Source organism: Chiloscyllium plagiosum, unplaced genomic scaffold, assembly GCF_037043375.1.
Source record: "Chiloscyllium plagiosum isolate Xiang-an unplaced genomic scaffold, Cpla_swu_hap1 HiC_scaffold_13, whole genome shotgun sequence".
Lineage (NCBI taxonomy): Eukaryota > Metazoa > Chordata > Chondrichthyes > Orectolobiformes > Hemiscylliidae > Chiloscyllium > Chiloscyllium plagiosum.
Genome location: NW_028270151.1, coordinates 53,096,907 through 53,112,611, shown reverse-complemented (window position 1 = coordinate 53,112,611; position 15,705 = coordinate 53,096,907). Strand labels below are relative to the sequence as shown.

Below are 15,705 nucleotides of genomic sequence, written 5' to 3'. Positions count from 1 at the left end.
AAACCGTGCGGAGGACTTTCATCTCCAACTCTTGACTTAGCAGGAAATAGCACAAGCTGCTGCTTATTTATTCTGCCTCTAAGCTGTTGCTGCAAGTGTAAAACTGAACTATAAATAAAATGCGCTTTGACTCTTTTGTTTACACTACTGCTTTTTTTTTAAAAAAAAGTTTAATAATGTTAGCACTTGCTCTCTGAGGAATGGCCCTATCTGCAACAGATAGAACGAAATGGAGTTTACTTCGCACAAATTCAACTCCACCACAGTTCTCCGGTAGGTCCAGTGAAACGTGACAACACCCTTTATCTCCCCCCTCCCAACCCACTACCACTCAGATCGAGCTCAGGAAGCTAATCTGTTCTTCGCCGCGAAAGGGAAAGTTGTTCCTTGTAGCAATTGTTCGTGAAATAAGGACACTGTGGTCGATTTTAGAAGCGTGAGTTTTTCTTGTTATATGTTCGTCTCTGACCGCTACGCTGCGCTGGAGAAGGAACAGGTCAGTAGAATGTAGTGTGTCAATCGCAATCTCTTGAAATTGATTTGTAGATGCCGGTGTTGGCTGGGATGTACAAAGCTAAAAATCACACAACACCAGGTTATAGTCCAACAGGTTTAACTGGAAGCACTAGCTTTCGGAGCGTTGCTCCTTCATCAGATGGTTGTGGAGTACCATCTTGAAATTGACATCTACCAGGAAAACGTGAAAAAACTTATTTCGTATTTATATTCCGCGGTAAAACATGCTCATTAAAGATAATACAAGATAAGTTAGCCGTGATTCAGGCGATGCAATTTTCGGCACAACGATCAGAGTCAGGACCACCTTTTCTCCGTAGATAAACCTGTGCTTGAGTATACGGAACAAGGTTAATGGTTAAGAGGACTGTAAGGCACAACATGAAAATATAGAGCAGTAAATGCGGGCAGATAGAAATCAGGAAAAGTTTAATGCCGACAATTATAAGAAAAGATAAATAGTGCGAGTTTAAAAACGATGAACTTAGATCCACATAAATCTTATAAACAGCAAAGCTATAAATTTTAGCAAAGCTGTAATAACATAAGCACTTGTAAGCCTAATTTTTTATAAAGACACGTTGAAAATACAGGACAAAGAGTGCAAACGAGACATTAAAATGATTCCTGCAATGAGAAAAGGTTAGAAATAATGAAGTCCTTGATAGAGTATAAACGGTTAACTGATCTAATCGAGACTTTCAAATTAAAGGGGATTTATAATGCAAACACAATAACAATTTTCACTCATCAGTCAGTCAATAAATAGAATATATAAATGTAAGATCATCACCAACAGTATCGAGAGATCATGGGAATGAGCAAATAGCCCTTTCAGAGTGCTGGCACAGGTACAATTATTCAAATGGCCCTTTCTATGCCAGAAAAATGTGTGATTCTGTCATCCCAAGATCAGTGAACTAACTAATGTTCTAATATCTCATGCCAATCTAATCAATTCAGTGGTCTTCACAGAATTATGGCCAAGACATCAGTTCCACACCCAACATTGGTGGCAATTCACCAAAGTGCTGCCTCTGTGCATCAATATCCTGAGGCCCAATCAACATTCAGCCTTGGTCCTCATTTGCATTTACAATTGAGGGTGTAAGTTTGGGCTGAGCTGGGAGGTTTGTTCTCAGAGATTTTGTCATCATGCTTGGTAATGTTATCAGTGAGCCTCTGGTGAAGCACTGGTGTTCTGTCCTGCTTTCTATTTGTCTGCCTTGGTCTGTTACGGTGGGTGATATCATTTCCGGTTCTTTTTCTCAAAGGCTGGTAAATGGGGTCCAAATCAATGTGTTTATTGATCGAGTTCCGGTTTGAATGCCAGGCCTCTAGAAATTCCTGTGTCTGTCTCTGTTTAGCCTGTTCTAGGATGAATGTGTTGTCCCAGTTGAAGAGGCGTTCTTCACGATCTGTGTGTACAGATACTAGTGATAGTTGGTTATTTCCTGAAGAAGGGCCTGTGCCCGAAACGTCGAATCTCCTGTTACCCTGGATGCTGCCTGACCTGCTGTGCTGTTCCAGCAATAAAGTTTCAACTATGTCTTTTGGTGGCTAGTTGGTGCTCATGTATCCTGGTGGCTAGTTTCCTGCCTGTCTGTCTGATGTAGTGTTTTTGCGATCCTTGCAGGGTATTTTGTAAATGACATTTGTTTTGCTGGTTTTTGGTACAAGGTCCTTTAGGTTCATCAGTAGCTGTTTCAGTGTGTTGATGGGTTTGTGGCTACCATGATCTCAAGGGGTTGGAGTAGTTTGGTAGTCATCTCTGAGATGTCTTTGATGTATAGTAGTGTGGCTAGAATTTCTGGATACATGAGCACCAACTAGCCACTAAAAGACATGACCAACTATCACTAGTATCCTTACACACTGGCAAAGAAGGATACCACTCTGACTGAGACAACACATTCATCCTCGGACAGGCTAAGCAGTTTCATGCATGGGAATTCCTAGAGGCCTGGCATTTAAATCGGAACTCCACCAATAAATACATTGATTTGGACCCCATTTACCAATCTTTGAGAAAAAGAAACCGAAATGATACCACCCACTGTAACAAACCAAGACAATAAACAATAGACAATAGGTGCAGGAGTAGGCCATTCTGCCCTTCGAGCCTGCACCACCATTCATTATGATCATGGCTGATCATCCTCAATCAGTAACACAAATCAGACACACAAATAGAAAGTGGGACAGAATACTACGCTTCACCAGAGGATCACTGATGATGTTACCGAGCCTGGTGACAAAACCTCTGAGAACAAATCTGCCAACTCAGCGAGCAAACTTATGTGAACCTCAACCTGAGCTGCAAATCTTCTCAAAAATTGCATTCACAAATGAATTAGAATCATAGAATCCTTGCAGTGTGGAAGGGGCCATTCAGTCCATCGAGTCCAGATTGGCCCACCAAAGAGCATTCCACCCTGTAAACCCACGTTTCCGATGGCTATTCTACCTGGTCTACACATCCCTGAACATGACAATGATTTCAGCATTGCTAATCCTCCTAACTTGCACATCTTTGGACTGTGGGAGGAAACCAGAGCGCCCCGAGGAAACCCGTGCAGACACGGGCGAATGTGCAAACTCCACACAGATAGTCACCTGAGGGTGGAATTGAACTGAGGTCCCACGTACTGTGAGTCAGCAATGCTAACCACTGAGTCATCGTGCTGCACTGGTCATAGAGTAATAGAGATGTACAGCATGGAAACAGGCCCTTCCGTTCAACTCGTCCATGCTGACAAGATATCTTAACCTAATCTAGTCCCATTTACCAACACTTGGCCCATATCCCTCTAAACCATTCCTATTCATATACCCATCCAGATACCTTTTAAATGTTGTAATTGTACCAGCCTCCACCACTTCCTCTGGCAGCTCATTCCATACACGTTCCATGCTCTGTTTGAAAAAATAGTCTCTTAGGTCCCTTTTAAATTTTTTCCCTCTGACCCTAAACCTATGTCTTCCAGTTCTGAACTCCCCCACACCAGGGAAAAGATCTTGTCTTTTTACCCTATCCTTGCCCCTCATGATTTTATAATCCTCTATGAGGTCACCCGTCAGCCTCCGATGCTCCAGGGAAAATAGCCCCAGCCTATTCAGCCTCTTCCTGTAGCTCAAGTCCTCCAATCCTGGCAATATCCTTGTATATCTTTACTGAACCCTTTCACGTTTCACAATATCCTTCCGATAAGAGGGAGACCAGAATTTCACACAGTATTCCAAAAGTGGCCTAACTAATGTCTTGTACAGCCGCAACATGACCTCCCAATTGCCAGTGGAAGCAACAGTATTTTATGGAGCCAGGAGGAGACTTTTTGCTATTCCTAGCTCTATAGGGATGTAACTTGTAAAATGTCTTCTAGCCTTGTTTGAGGGCCTTTCGGAGAACTATTTAAGGTCTACTTGTTAGACAGAGTGAATGCAGAATAAGTGGCTGAAGCATGCACAGTTGAATCTCTGCATATTTGTGCACAAATTTCAATCAAGACTCTTTAATTGACATTAAGATCTTGTCTTATATTGTGTAAGTTTACTAATAGTTGCTTCGGGTGGATGCTCAATTTGACAGTTGGTGCATTTCTGGAGACTTCAGCTGCAAGAGTTTGCACTTTGAAATGTGCATCCCATCCTTCCTTCCACAACCAGAAAAGTGACAAAACAACATTGAATTTCTCCCCTTTAAGTGTTAGTGCTAAAGTAATGGGCTCATTCATAGAGCTGGAGCTCTGGCTTCATGCCTAATTTACATGGTCAAATTAACATAGCATTTTGAATGATCCAGTATAAATATGTAAATATAATCAAAATAGATTTTAACTCAGAGTAAAATTTCTTAGCTCAACCTAGAAATTTGTTTCATGCTGCCAAGAATTAGAAATATTGCAGCCTGAAAACAAGGAATTGTTCAACTTCAATTTGACATTTTTTAAACCAGAATTCCTTGAGATTTCCAATGGGCATGGGTGTTGTTAATTGTTTTCATTCTGACATTTATATCCAGAACAAATAGAATGCTTCCCATTTCTTTAAAAATGATCTGGCCTGAATTCATATTCTTTCTATGTCACTGAGCTAGAAATGCTATATATTTTAAATGGGGCAGTTGATTAAAAAACAAGAATATATTTTATCTGAAGTTAGTTCCCTTGCTGTGTTTGATGCCAGCCTCTGGCAAAAGACAATATTCTGAAGAAAAAGCTTCATGACAAGTCAATGTACTTTCTGAAAAACTGGTTCAACAGATGTGAGAAAACAAAATACATCAGGTATTATGTGTGCATCACTTACTGGGTGTGGCTTATCTTTTTCCTTATGTGAATGTGACATTCAAACAGGTTACTCAACTGTAAAAAACAGCTTAACAGGCAGCAGACAGTTGGCTTAGTAAACACTAATCTCGCTTTTTCTGCTTTTTCACTTTTCAGTAATGGTGACATCCTGCAAGTTTTCTAGCAGATTAAGATGAAATCAAAGGAAACTTTGAGTACTTCAGTGATCCATTTCATGGGGGAAAGGTCTAGATATCCAACATGGAAAATTCAGCCAACCTAACCATTTCTTAGTTCAGGAAATGTATCAAACCTTTAAAAGAAAACCTATTGGTAAGGAATGATGTTATGGTATTGTTTTGTAATTTGCTTCACCATATTTACACAAAGAGGAGGGTAAATAGATGAAGCCAGAAATATGATGATAGCATTACATCACAAATTCCAGATAGCATTGTACATGTATTTTTCATAAAACTATGTCAAAAATGCAAAATGCATGTTCTGAAAGTTTCCATTGACAGAACTGATTGCTCAACATAGTGAAGATACAAGATATTATAAATTTCTAAGATTCCTAGATTTATTCAATCATAAAGGCTGGTCATATTCTAACCACTGTACCAAAGTCCCAGTTCTGCCAATTCCATAACTTCTATCTGAATCAGTTCTCATATTGTTCGTGCTGACTGGACTAGCAAAATATGTCTGTATTTCCATACACTCTACCAGAGTCATTTCATTTCTTTCAATTGGACATCATATTGGGCCTTTTTTCATAATTGTCAGCTTTATAACATCTTTCATTTCAATTTAGGAATTCTGCCACAAAAATTTTCATTCTGCATTTGTCATCTCCAGACTTGATTATTCCAAATCCTCTCAGCCAATCTTTCTTTTTGCAACCTCTATTACCATAAAATTATCCAAAATGCTACTGGCTATTTTCTATCCTCCACCAAGTCCTAATCACACCTGACTCTAGTCCTTGAAAATTATCTTCGTTTGTGGACCAATTTCCCCAAGTCTTGACTCTGAGATCTGTAAGACTCTGAAAGTTGCCTGTATCCTCTCCCACCACATCCCATCCTCATTTCCATTTTTCTGAATTTCTCCCTTTCTACTCCCAAATCTCTCTACTGTTACTTTCTATCTACAGAATGAAAACTATTCTTCTCTCACTCACCGATAATTTCTGTATTTCGTTTTACCCTTGTCCTTCTTCGGTTTACTATCCTCAATGGCAAGATTACATCCATTAATCCATCTCTTACTTCACCTCATCATCTACAGGCGGACCCAGAATGGACTGCTCAACCCTCACCTCAGCTTTCTCTTGCACACCCAATTTATATTGAAGTTTGCTTTATTTACTTTTACCCTTTTAAACACCTATCCAAGTTCATTAATTTTTATCTTTTTAAACTCCTGCTTAGTGACTGGTACTTTCTCTTAACATGAAATAATTTGAAACACTTTGCTGCATGTGAGGAAAGTCACACAAATGCAGGGTTATTTTATTGTGGGGTAGATAGCAGGTATCAATGGTAATAGTAATGCAACTGCAAGATTTAAAGTGCTTTCTCATGCTGAATCTTGTGCATACTTTGATGTCCAAAAGTCATTTCCTCTACTTTATCTTTTCATAGATCTGTGGTAAATCTGTAAAGGCCAGCAATGTGAAAGCACTTTACCAGCCTATATGGTGGACTGAGATTTAAGTTATCCAGACCAAAAGCAAATGCTTGTGCATTTGGTGTGCGTAGCAGCAATCCCAGTGTAATACCTCCAGAGGCCATACTGAACCAATTGTTAAGGCACTGTGAATGCATCTTGTTTATAATGCGAGGGATTCCACAGTTAGTGACTGAGACACTATCATAGAATTAATGGGATATTATATTTGCATGATGAGAAGGAAGAGGAAATCAGAAAAGCAATAACTGTATTTGCAAATAGTGATAATGAGAAGGATGATAATTTAGATCTCCGAAATAACCTGATGTTATTCTTTTACAGAGCATTATGTTATACTTAACAGATTCTCCCAAGATTTCAGTCCTCTGTGTCTGCCCAAAATACAAGTATAACGTCACGGATATGGATTCAAAGATTAAGTCAAATTTGAAGTGTTGCATTTCCTGCCTTGATTCACTGTGCAATCTGCTCTGATGAGGTGAATTTAATGTCAGCTTGGCTTATAGTCTCTGGGTTACAGTCTGGATTCACAAACAGGCAATGCTGTTGCCTAGGAACAGAGATATTAACAAAGTGACATCAGCAGTACTTGATGTCATCCACTGGCATATTCTTATCTTTATCCTGCAGTGTACATGCTTTCAACTACTGATTAACTTTAAAATACCTGGACTGAACAACTTTCGTGTACCAATAAAATCAGGCATTTAGTAAATGAACAGATTGAATTGAAAGTACATTAGCACAGATTAAATACAACCTCATTCTGTTTATATTGCATCATGTCCCCAAAATAGGATGATCAGACCCAGTCTAACATTGGCACTTGTTCATAAACAGGAAACAGATATGACTGTAATGGGGGTCCCTATCCTGAAACAAAAGATCCTGCACAAAAGTTGGCAACATGATAATTGGAGGCTGTAGTGCTATACCAGCATGTTGACTTTAAAATTGTGTACAGTAGCATTATGGTTATGTTACTGGACTAGTAATACAAAGGCCTAATTCAGAAACAGGCGTTGAAATCCCAGTTAATGAAATAAATCTGCAATATAGAGTTAGTAAAGATGACCATAAAATGATTAGATTGTTCAAAAAATCCATCTGCTTCACTAATAGGGTATAAAGTCTGCCAATCTTACTGGTTTGCCTTTATGCGACTCTAGACAAACTTATTTGACTCTGAATAGCATACTGAAAGGGCCTTGTAATGACTCAGTTGTGCCAAATTTCTGCAAAACCACAATAGAAATAAAAGTGGATGATCTACCAGGCATCAATGTGTTTTTTCAGAATACTAAAAACACATCCAACCAATCAACCTTACAAAGTCCACCTTCATAAACATCTGGGGACATGTGCCAAGATTGGAAGAGATGTCCCACAACCTGACATGGCAATACTCATGGAATTATACCTCTCAGCCAATCTGCAAGACTCCTTCATAACTTCCCTGAGTATATATGTGCTATGACATGCTTAGCAGAGGTGGTAGCATGGTGGTATATAGTCAGAAGGAGTTGGTAATAGAAGTGCTCAGTATTTAATGCAGTTCCCATAAAGTCTCATCAGTTCAAACATGGTCAAGAAATCCTCCTGCTGATTATCACCCATCTGTCTATCTCAGTTGATGACCAAACAGTGTGCACTTCTATGTACTGGAAGAACACTGGAAGTTGCAAAGGCACAGGATATGGCCCTTGGGTGGGAGACAAATCATACCAACGTCATGTGGGTGATTTCATTATCCATCAGCAAGGTTAGCTCAGAATAGACTGAATAGACTGGCTGAATTCTGCAGAATAGCGTTGTCTGATTGGGTCTGTGACTGTGATGAGAGAACCAATATAAGTGAAAATTGTACTTGACCATAATTTACATGTGACAGCTGCATGTGTCTGTGACAGTGCTGAGGACTGACCACTGCACAACCCTTATACAGGTAAAGTCCTATCTTCTTACCAAGGAAACCTTCCATTCAGATTTGTGGCAGCACTACCTTGCTAAATAGGATAGTCTGAGAACAGCTCAAACTGGGTATGCATGAGTTGCTGTGCATTATCATCAATAGTAGACTGGGATTCTGCCACAATCTGTAACCTTATGGCACAGTATATCCACAACCTTACCAGTACCATCAAGTTAGTGGACTAATCCTGGTTCAATGTGAAGTGCAAGAGGGCATGCCAGGAGCAGCACCAGTGAACCTAAAAATGAGGTGCTGATCTGGTGAGGCTACAGCACATGTGCTAAACAGTGGAGCCAGCATGCTAAATGTGGAAATAAGGGATTCAATAAGAAGGATGAGATCAATGTTCTGCAGTCCTCTCGCATCCAATCATGGTGTGACTGTGGACAATTACACAAACAATGGGAAGAGGATTCTCAGAGATCCACTTTGGTCAATGGTTGTGGTCCACAGGTTATCAACTTGATTCACTCAGTATGAAGTCAAGAAATTACTGATAGCACTGAGTACAACAAAATCCATGGATCCTGGCAATACCAGCAATATTATTGAAGGCATGCTCCAGCCCTAGTTGCGCCCCTGAGTCAAGATTATCCGTTCATTTGCAACCCTGGAATCTGACTAACATAATGGAAAATTACCCAGGTTAGCTTCAAAATTCAGGGCAAGTCGAGTCTAGCCAATTACAATCCCATCAGTTCCAATCATTGAGAAATGATAAAAGGCATTGATGATAATACTATCAAACAGTCCTTATGAGTAACCTGTTTGCTGATGCTTAGTTTGTGTTCCATTGGGAGCATTAGGTTCCAGACCTCAATATAGCATGGTTCAAAGCTACACAAAAATGCTGAATTCCAAATGTGAAGTTATGTTAGAATGACTTGACTTGACATCAAGGCATTCTTTGATCAAGTACGTTCTCACAAAGCTAGGCAAATGTAAAGTCAAGGGGAAGAAAACTAGAGCACGAGATAGCACAAAAGAAGATGATTGAGGTTATTAGAGGCCAATCATGTCAGCCTGATCTTGACTACAAGAGTTCCTCAGAGCAATGCGCTAGGCCCATCACTGACCTTGTCTTCATCATACATGTTGATGTTTACAGATGATCACTGTCATCTTCCATGCCTGCAATGAAGACCAAATAATGTTAGGGAAATAATATCAGATTACACTAATGTCAGACAGTGACTCAAGAGAAAGTAATTACCTAGCTTTGACATTCAATGGCTTTGCTGAATTCCTCACTATCAACATCTCAGGGGTTTATCATACACCAGAAACATAACAAGACAAGTGCCATAAATACTGTAGCTACAAGAACTGATTATAAAGTGGGTATTCTGCAGGAAGTGACTCATTTCTGAAAACCCATATCTATAAAAATACAAGACAAGAATGTGATGGAATCTATTCCTCTTGACTGGATAAGTGCAGCTCAAATAACAACCACAAGGCTCTACACTACCCAAAGAAAGCTTGATTGGTACAGCATCCACCACCTTGAAGATTTATGGTGTCACAGCTACACCATAGTCTGTATCAGCTACAAGATATAATGCAGTGATTTATCAAGGCTTCTTCAACATTACTTCTAAATCAAAAACCTTTAAATATAAATATATGCTGGAAAGCATAGATGGATTCTACAGCTAAAATCTATCTTCTGAAACAACCTGCTTACCACTGCTTCATTTCTTTTCTAACCAGCTCCAGTTGTTTAGTGTTGGTATCATGGCTGCCATTTCTACTTCTCTCAGGATAAACTTATTATAAAATAAGATGAATCGATAAGTAATTTTAAAATATCTGCATGAGGACCTGTACATGACATGCACATATGTATATATCTTGAGCAAAAGGTTAGTTTTCACTTTTTCATTTGGAGTTTAAATTGGACTTAAATTGAAATTAGAATGAATATACAGAATACTTCAGGCAGGTAGTGATGAGAATCTTGCCTGGAATAAGATTTAGGATAATAGTAGCCATGTTATTCTTCTTGACTCATTGGAGTAGGTGTAGCAAACCAATGGACTGAGGGCTGTGTGTGACTCCAAGTCTTGGAAATCTGGGCCCTGGATCAAAGATAACCCCACATGAATTTTCCTTATTTGCTGACTTATTCTGTTTGAATTGTGTAGATCAAGAGTAGATTTTGGAAATTAAAACATTCAATGCTGTTGCGCATTTGTTTTTAAATCCGAAACCAGCAAATAAAGTTATTTTAATATCAATAACTTATGATAGAATCAAGGCAAGGAGATCACAGATTGAAATTTTATAGCCCTAAAATTACTAGGATTGTGCTGTGAGGAGCCATGGACAGGATATGAGCTGTATCCTTGCTTCATTTGGATTTCATCTAATTTGGACTGGATAATAGTCAACCATATTATTTTATCACAAATTATATTTGTATTATCATGTTCCAAGGCCCAATACATTGTATGTGCTTCTGGTATAGAGTGCTGAGTGAATCATGCAGATTAGTGTCCACAGTACTGAGGTTTTCTTTTGAAAGCAATCATTTGTGCCTTCAAGGTAAAGGAAGATTTTAAAGATAGACCAAGATTATTCACTACTGTGCAGTGTTACTGGCTATTAAGATCAATGTACTATTGTCCTTAGTTAATCATACACAGGTATGGTAAGTAAATGACAGTTACATTGTTTATAATAACAAACTAGTTTATCACAATCTCCAAGGATAACCAGCAGTAGTATCAAAGAGTTCTGTATTCTTTTGAGGTACCATAATTCCCCAGAGTGCCAAAAGTAATATATATTTTCAATCTAACTGAACAAAAATTCTATTAAAATATTGTTCAATGTTAACATTGAATGATATGTGTGTGTGTGTGTGTATCCATTGGTTTGAGGTAGTGCTCTATCTCCTTGGATAGGGTTGTGTGCGATCCTGTGAAGTGAGATGAATTCAAAACACAATCAACAGTAGAACAATTCTGATGTCAATTGTATCCTGCAACACATGGTTGATGCAATTGCATGAACATGCATCATGTAGATACATTTAGATAGAAGATGATACAAAACAAAGACTAAATGGCTAATCCAAATTGTAATCAGTTTCAGATGCTTCTGAAAATGTAGCAAATAACCTCTAACAGTCATCTCCTCTGGGTATTTCTCTCTGGAGTAACATGCATTTCTTTCTCCTGCCAAACATTCTGTGCTGCACTCTGACTGGTAGCCTGCAGTACATTGAAATGCCACCAACCTGACTGAACTTAACTGAAAATTTCTTAAAGCCATACCACCCTGTCAATTTTATACAGTTTTTAAAACCATACCCCTATGACGGCAACATCATCCCACTCACACTGTTACCTCAGTAGAAAACGTTGAGTGAACTAAGTGCCAGAAGTTCCAGTGAGATTTACAATCAGTCAATCAGTAGAATTGATTGTAAATTTATCACTGCGGCCCTCTTTTTTGGCATGTGTTTAGAATAGAAACCAAATACCAAATATGTCTTATTATCATCCTGAAAATATGTTTGGACAAGCTATGAGAGAATTGCTGTTCCAGGAGCATCGTACTTAATGCCTTCCAAGAGATGAGAAAGAAGTTGCAAAATAAAGGTGTGAAATCGCAGTTTAAAAATCAAGACTTTCACAAAGGACAAATATTCGTCATATTCAGAATGACCAAAAAACTTGGAGCAATCATGAGATCATAAGGTTTTTGGAAATAGCCATTAGCTAAAGAACCTTCTGATTCTCATTGAAGCACAGTAACAAAATGGTTTTCAGTCCCAATGATTCATTTTATCATTTGGAAGATAAAATGGCCCTGGTCTTTTTCAGTCTCTCTGGCTTTGTTATCCATCCTTCTTAGATCCTTTGATCTGAAATGGTGGCTAAACATAAGATATATTGCCAATTTCAACCAGATCTGCATCTCAATGCCTTCCCATCCTGCAGCAAAACAGGGTGGAGGATACTTAGATCTTCCTAGTTTATTTGTAAAGCTCCCATTTGTTTGCAGAGATAAGAATTCTACCTTTTTGGTGATTTTCTTGGCAACATAAAGAAGATGAAGACACATTATTAGTGGGGGCTTGGGAGTTCTTTGAGCCCGCTTTCTGTCTTTTGTGTCTGCAAAGTGAGTAAGTCTGTACTCTCACAAAAGTGGATTAATGGACCCATGTGGTTTCATGTGTGATAGAAGTAGCGAGGAATCTTTATTTCTGATTATTCTGAAGCTCTAAATAGGCAAGTTAAATATTTTCAAAAATTGAAGACAAATATAGGCAAATGAGGAAAAAAAAACTTTAGAGGATGGATCAGAAAACAATGATCAAATAGTTCAATGTATTTAAGGGATACAAAGCAACTAACAAATCATACACAGGTATGGTATATAGTAGACAAAAAGAACATGCAATGCATAGCACCATCAATTAGTACATTTATTCTCAAAAGACAAAGAAAATGAGATAAGGTATTGTCAAGAGAAAACTCCCAGTTGAAAAATGTCTCTCTCATAAAGAAGAAGTAGGAGATTTCTTACAACATGACAAGCCAGGACAAGTACCTTCCTCTTAGATCATTATGTTCTTTGACAGGCTCCCAGGTAAATGAAGGTATTGAGCTGTTCCAACACGAACAACTTACACACAAAAAAGGAAGAAAAAATGATTAAGGGACATACTGTACCACTGAACTATACCAATAAATAAATAACCAAAATTGACCAGCTTTTTTTTGCTGGATTAGGAGGTCAATTAAGATAAAGGAAGGTATTTAATATATTAGTGTAAATTTTCTTCTTCATCTCATCAGCCTGTAATGCTAGAAATAAGTTTAGATTATTGCAAGAATGTAAAACTAAACCAATGTAAAGTCACTTCCTGGTAACCTCCTGCCAGGAAAAAAACATTATTAAAATTATGGTGCAGGGTTACGAACAAACATTTTATCGACAGTCATAGTCCTAATATCTATCTGTCTGCTTGTCCTGGCCCCAGCAACATTCCAGACCTGATAGGCTATGGTTGAAAGCTCATAGACAAATGGAACAACATACTTCCTGAAAGCAAAAACAGCAAATCTCAAAATACACAGTCAGTCAACATCTGTGGAAAAGGCACATTAATGTTCAGCAAATCGTATTTGGCAGGCTCTCCTGCTTTGTCTTTCCAGCAATTCTTTTTTACAGATTTTTGAAAAATTTGCAAATTTCTGTTATTAAATGACCTGAGAGCCACAGGTGACAAAATCATGGGTGATATCTGGGTCACTTTAGAAATATCATTGCTATTGAAATAATCGGATATTATCAGTTGGTGTTTCAATTTTTATTACCTTCCAAGTGTTTAACCCTCCCACTATCACAACATACCAAAATGGAAAATAGACTGACTCTGTCACATCTGTAAAGAGTTTGGTTCAAAGTTGTGGGTGGCCTTGTCCTACAAAAAATTTTAAAAACTCTTTCTCAGGACGTGGACATCGCTGGCTAAGCCAGCATATATTACCCATCTCTAACTGCCCAGAGGATAGTTAAGAGTCAACCACATTGCTGTAGGTCTGGAGTCACATGTAACCTAGACCAGGTAGGAATAGCAGATTTCCTTCTCTAAAGGCCATTAGTGAACCAGATTTTTTTGTTTGCCAAGCAAATGTCTGGGACGGCAAAGATTAAGCTCTTCAGCCCTTTCTCTTGCTTAGTTACATAATTTGTCCACTCTCAACCCTGTAGAAGAGTGGACTAAGGGCACAGGGGATTGGTAGGCCTACAGTTAGGTACTTTCAATCAAGTCATTATTCACTACATATTCTTACCCAGCTTGGAAATAATAGCTGCCGCTCCAGTGATTTATCTTTTGATTTCAGCATCAAATAAGAGATTGCTGGTGATTAAATAGCTTAGGTGTGTAAAGCTATCAATATTTTCCTATATCGCATTGTCAATGCCAATAAATAGTGATTGAACCCTGCACCGTGACATTTTTGTTGTTGATGCTGATGGTTGAACCAAATCCTTTACAGATGTGACAGAGTATGTCCACTTGCTGTTGCTGGTGTTCTTCTGTACAGTATGTCAGTGCAGCACTGTCTGCATAGAGCAACTCTCTGATGAGGACTTGGCATGCAAGGCTGAACAGTTTTCTGTCGGTTTTCATATGTAAATAAACGCACTCTATAAATGACCTGAAGACATAGCAAAGCAGAAAGAAGAATATGCCAAACAATGTTGGTGCCAGAATACAACTCTATTTGATCGCACTATAGATCTCTAAGGGTTGTGATTTTGTGCTTTCAAAGCTGATCTTTCCTATCAAGTTTTCATGAAGTGACGAGATCACATTGAGCAGCTTCAGTGGACAGTCAATTTTCTCCTGTAGCTGAAATAGACTGCCACTGTTCGCATGCTCAAATGCCTTGTTGACAGTGATGAAGACCACATATTTCTCCTCTGTTCATGGCATTTCCTTTGCAGCTGCTAGACTGATGTGACGATGTGAAATGTAGATCTTCCATCTGAACCCACACTGAGATTCACGATAGATGGGTTCAGTCAAGGTCTGCAGTTTGACAAGGGCAACATTAACAAATACTTTTTCAGTCTGGAGATGCCTTGATAGTTTTTGTTATGTCTGTGGGTATCCTTGATCTTGCACAGTGGGACCATCTTTACATCATGCAGATCCTGGACATTGACCCCTCCTTCCAGCAGAGACACAGAAGTTTGTACAGATGCTGTCGGAGAGTATGCTTCTTGTGCCTGACGCCCTCAGATGGTGTGGCATCTATAGCTAGAGCTTTGCCAAAGCCAGCACATCAATACTGAGGTTTCACCTGCAGCTTTGTCATGACAGACTTTCGGTGGCATTGATTAGCTTCCTCAGTGACAGTGTTCTCCCGAGAGTATAGTTGAGGGTATTGTTCCAACCACAACTCCAACTGTCATTCACAGTTGGTGCAAATCTCCCCCTCCTCTACTTTAAATCAATGATTTTATTTGCTACTGGACCTATTCGCTTTGAATCCTTTCATACATGATTCTAACATTCCCTCTGCCAAAAGACACCTGGATATTCTGCAAGAGTTTTAACCAATTGTCATTGATGCATCAGAAAGCATTTACTTGGACTTTACTTCAAGTGGCACTTAGTGCATGCTGAGTCTTCTCACTTGGATCTCTCTTGTAATTAATGAAGGCAGACTGCTTGGCTTCAATGAGAAGTTCCATCACAGA

General features: G+C 38.8%; 1 long non-coding RNA gene across 1 annotated transcript; it reads left to right on the top strand.

The window, feature by feature from the left end:
* Positions 1-287: 287 nt before the first annotated feature.
* Positions 288-11,305, top strand: LOC122547260 (uncharacterized). Its single transcript, XR_006310940.2, has 3 exons — positions 288-496; positions 4,962-5,138; positions 6,825-11,305. It is a non-coding gene; the product is annotated as an uncharacterized LOC122547260 (long non-coding RNA).
* The last annotated feature ends 4,400 nt before the right edge of the window (positions 11,306-15,705 follow it).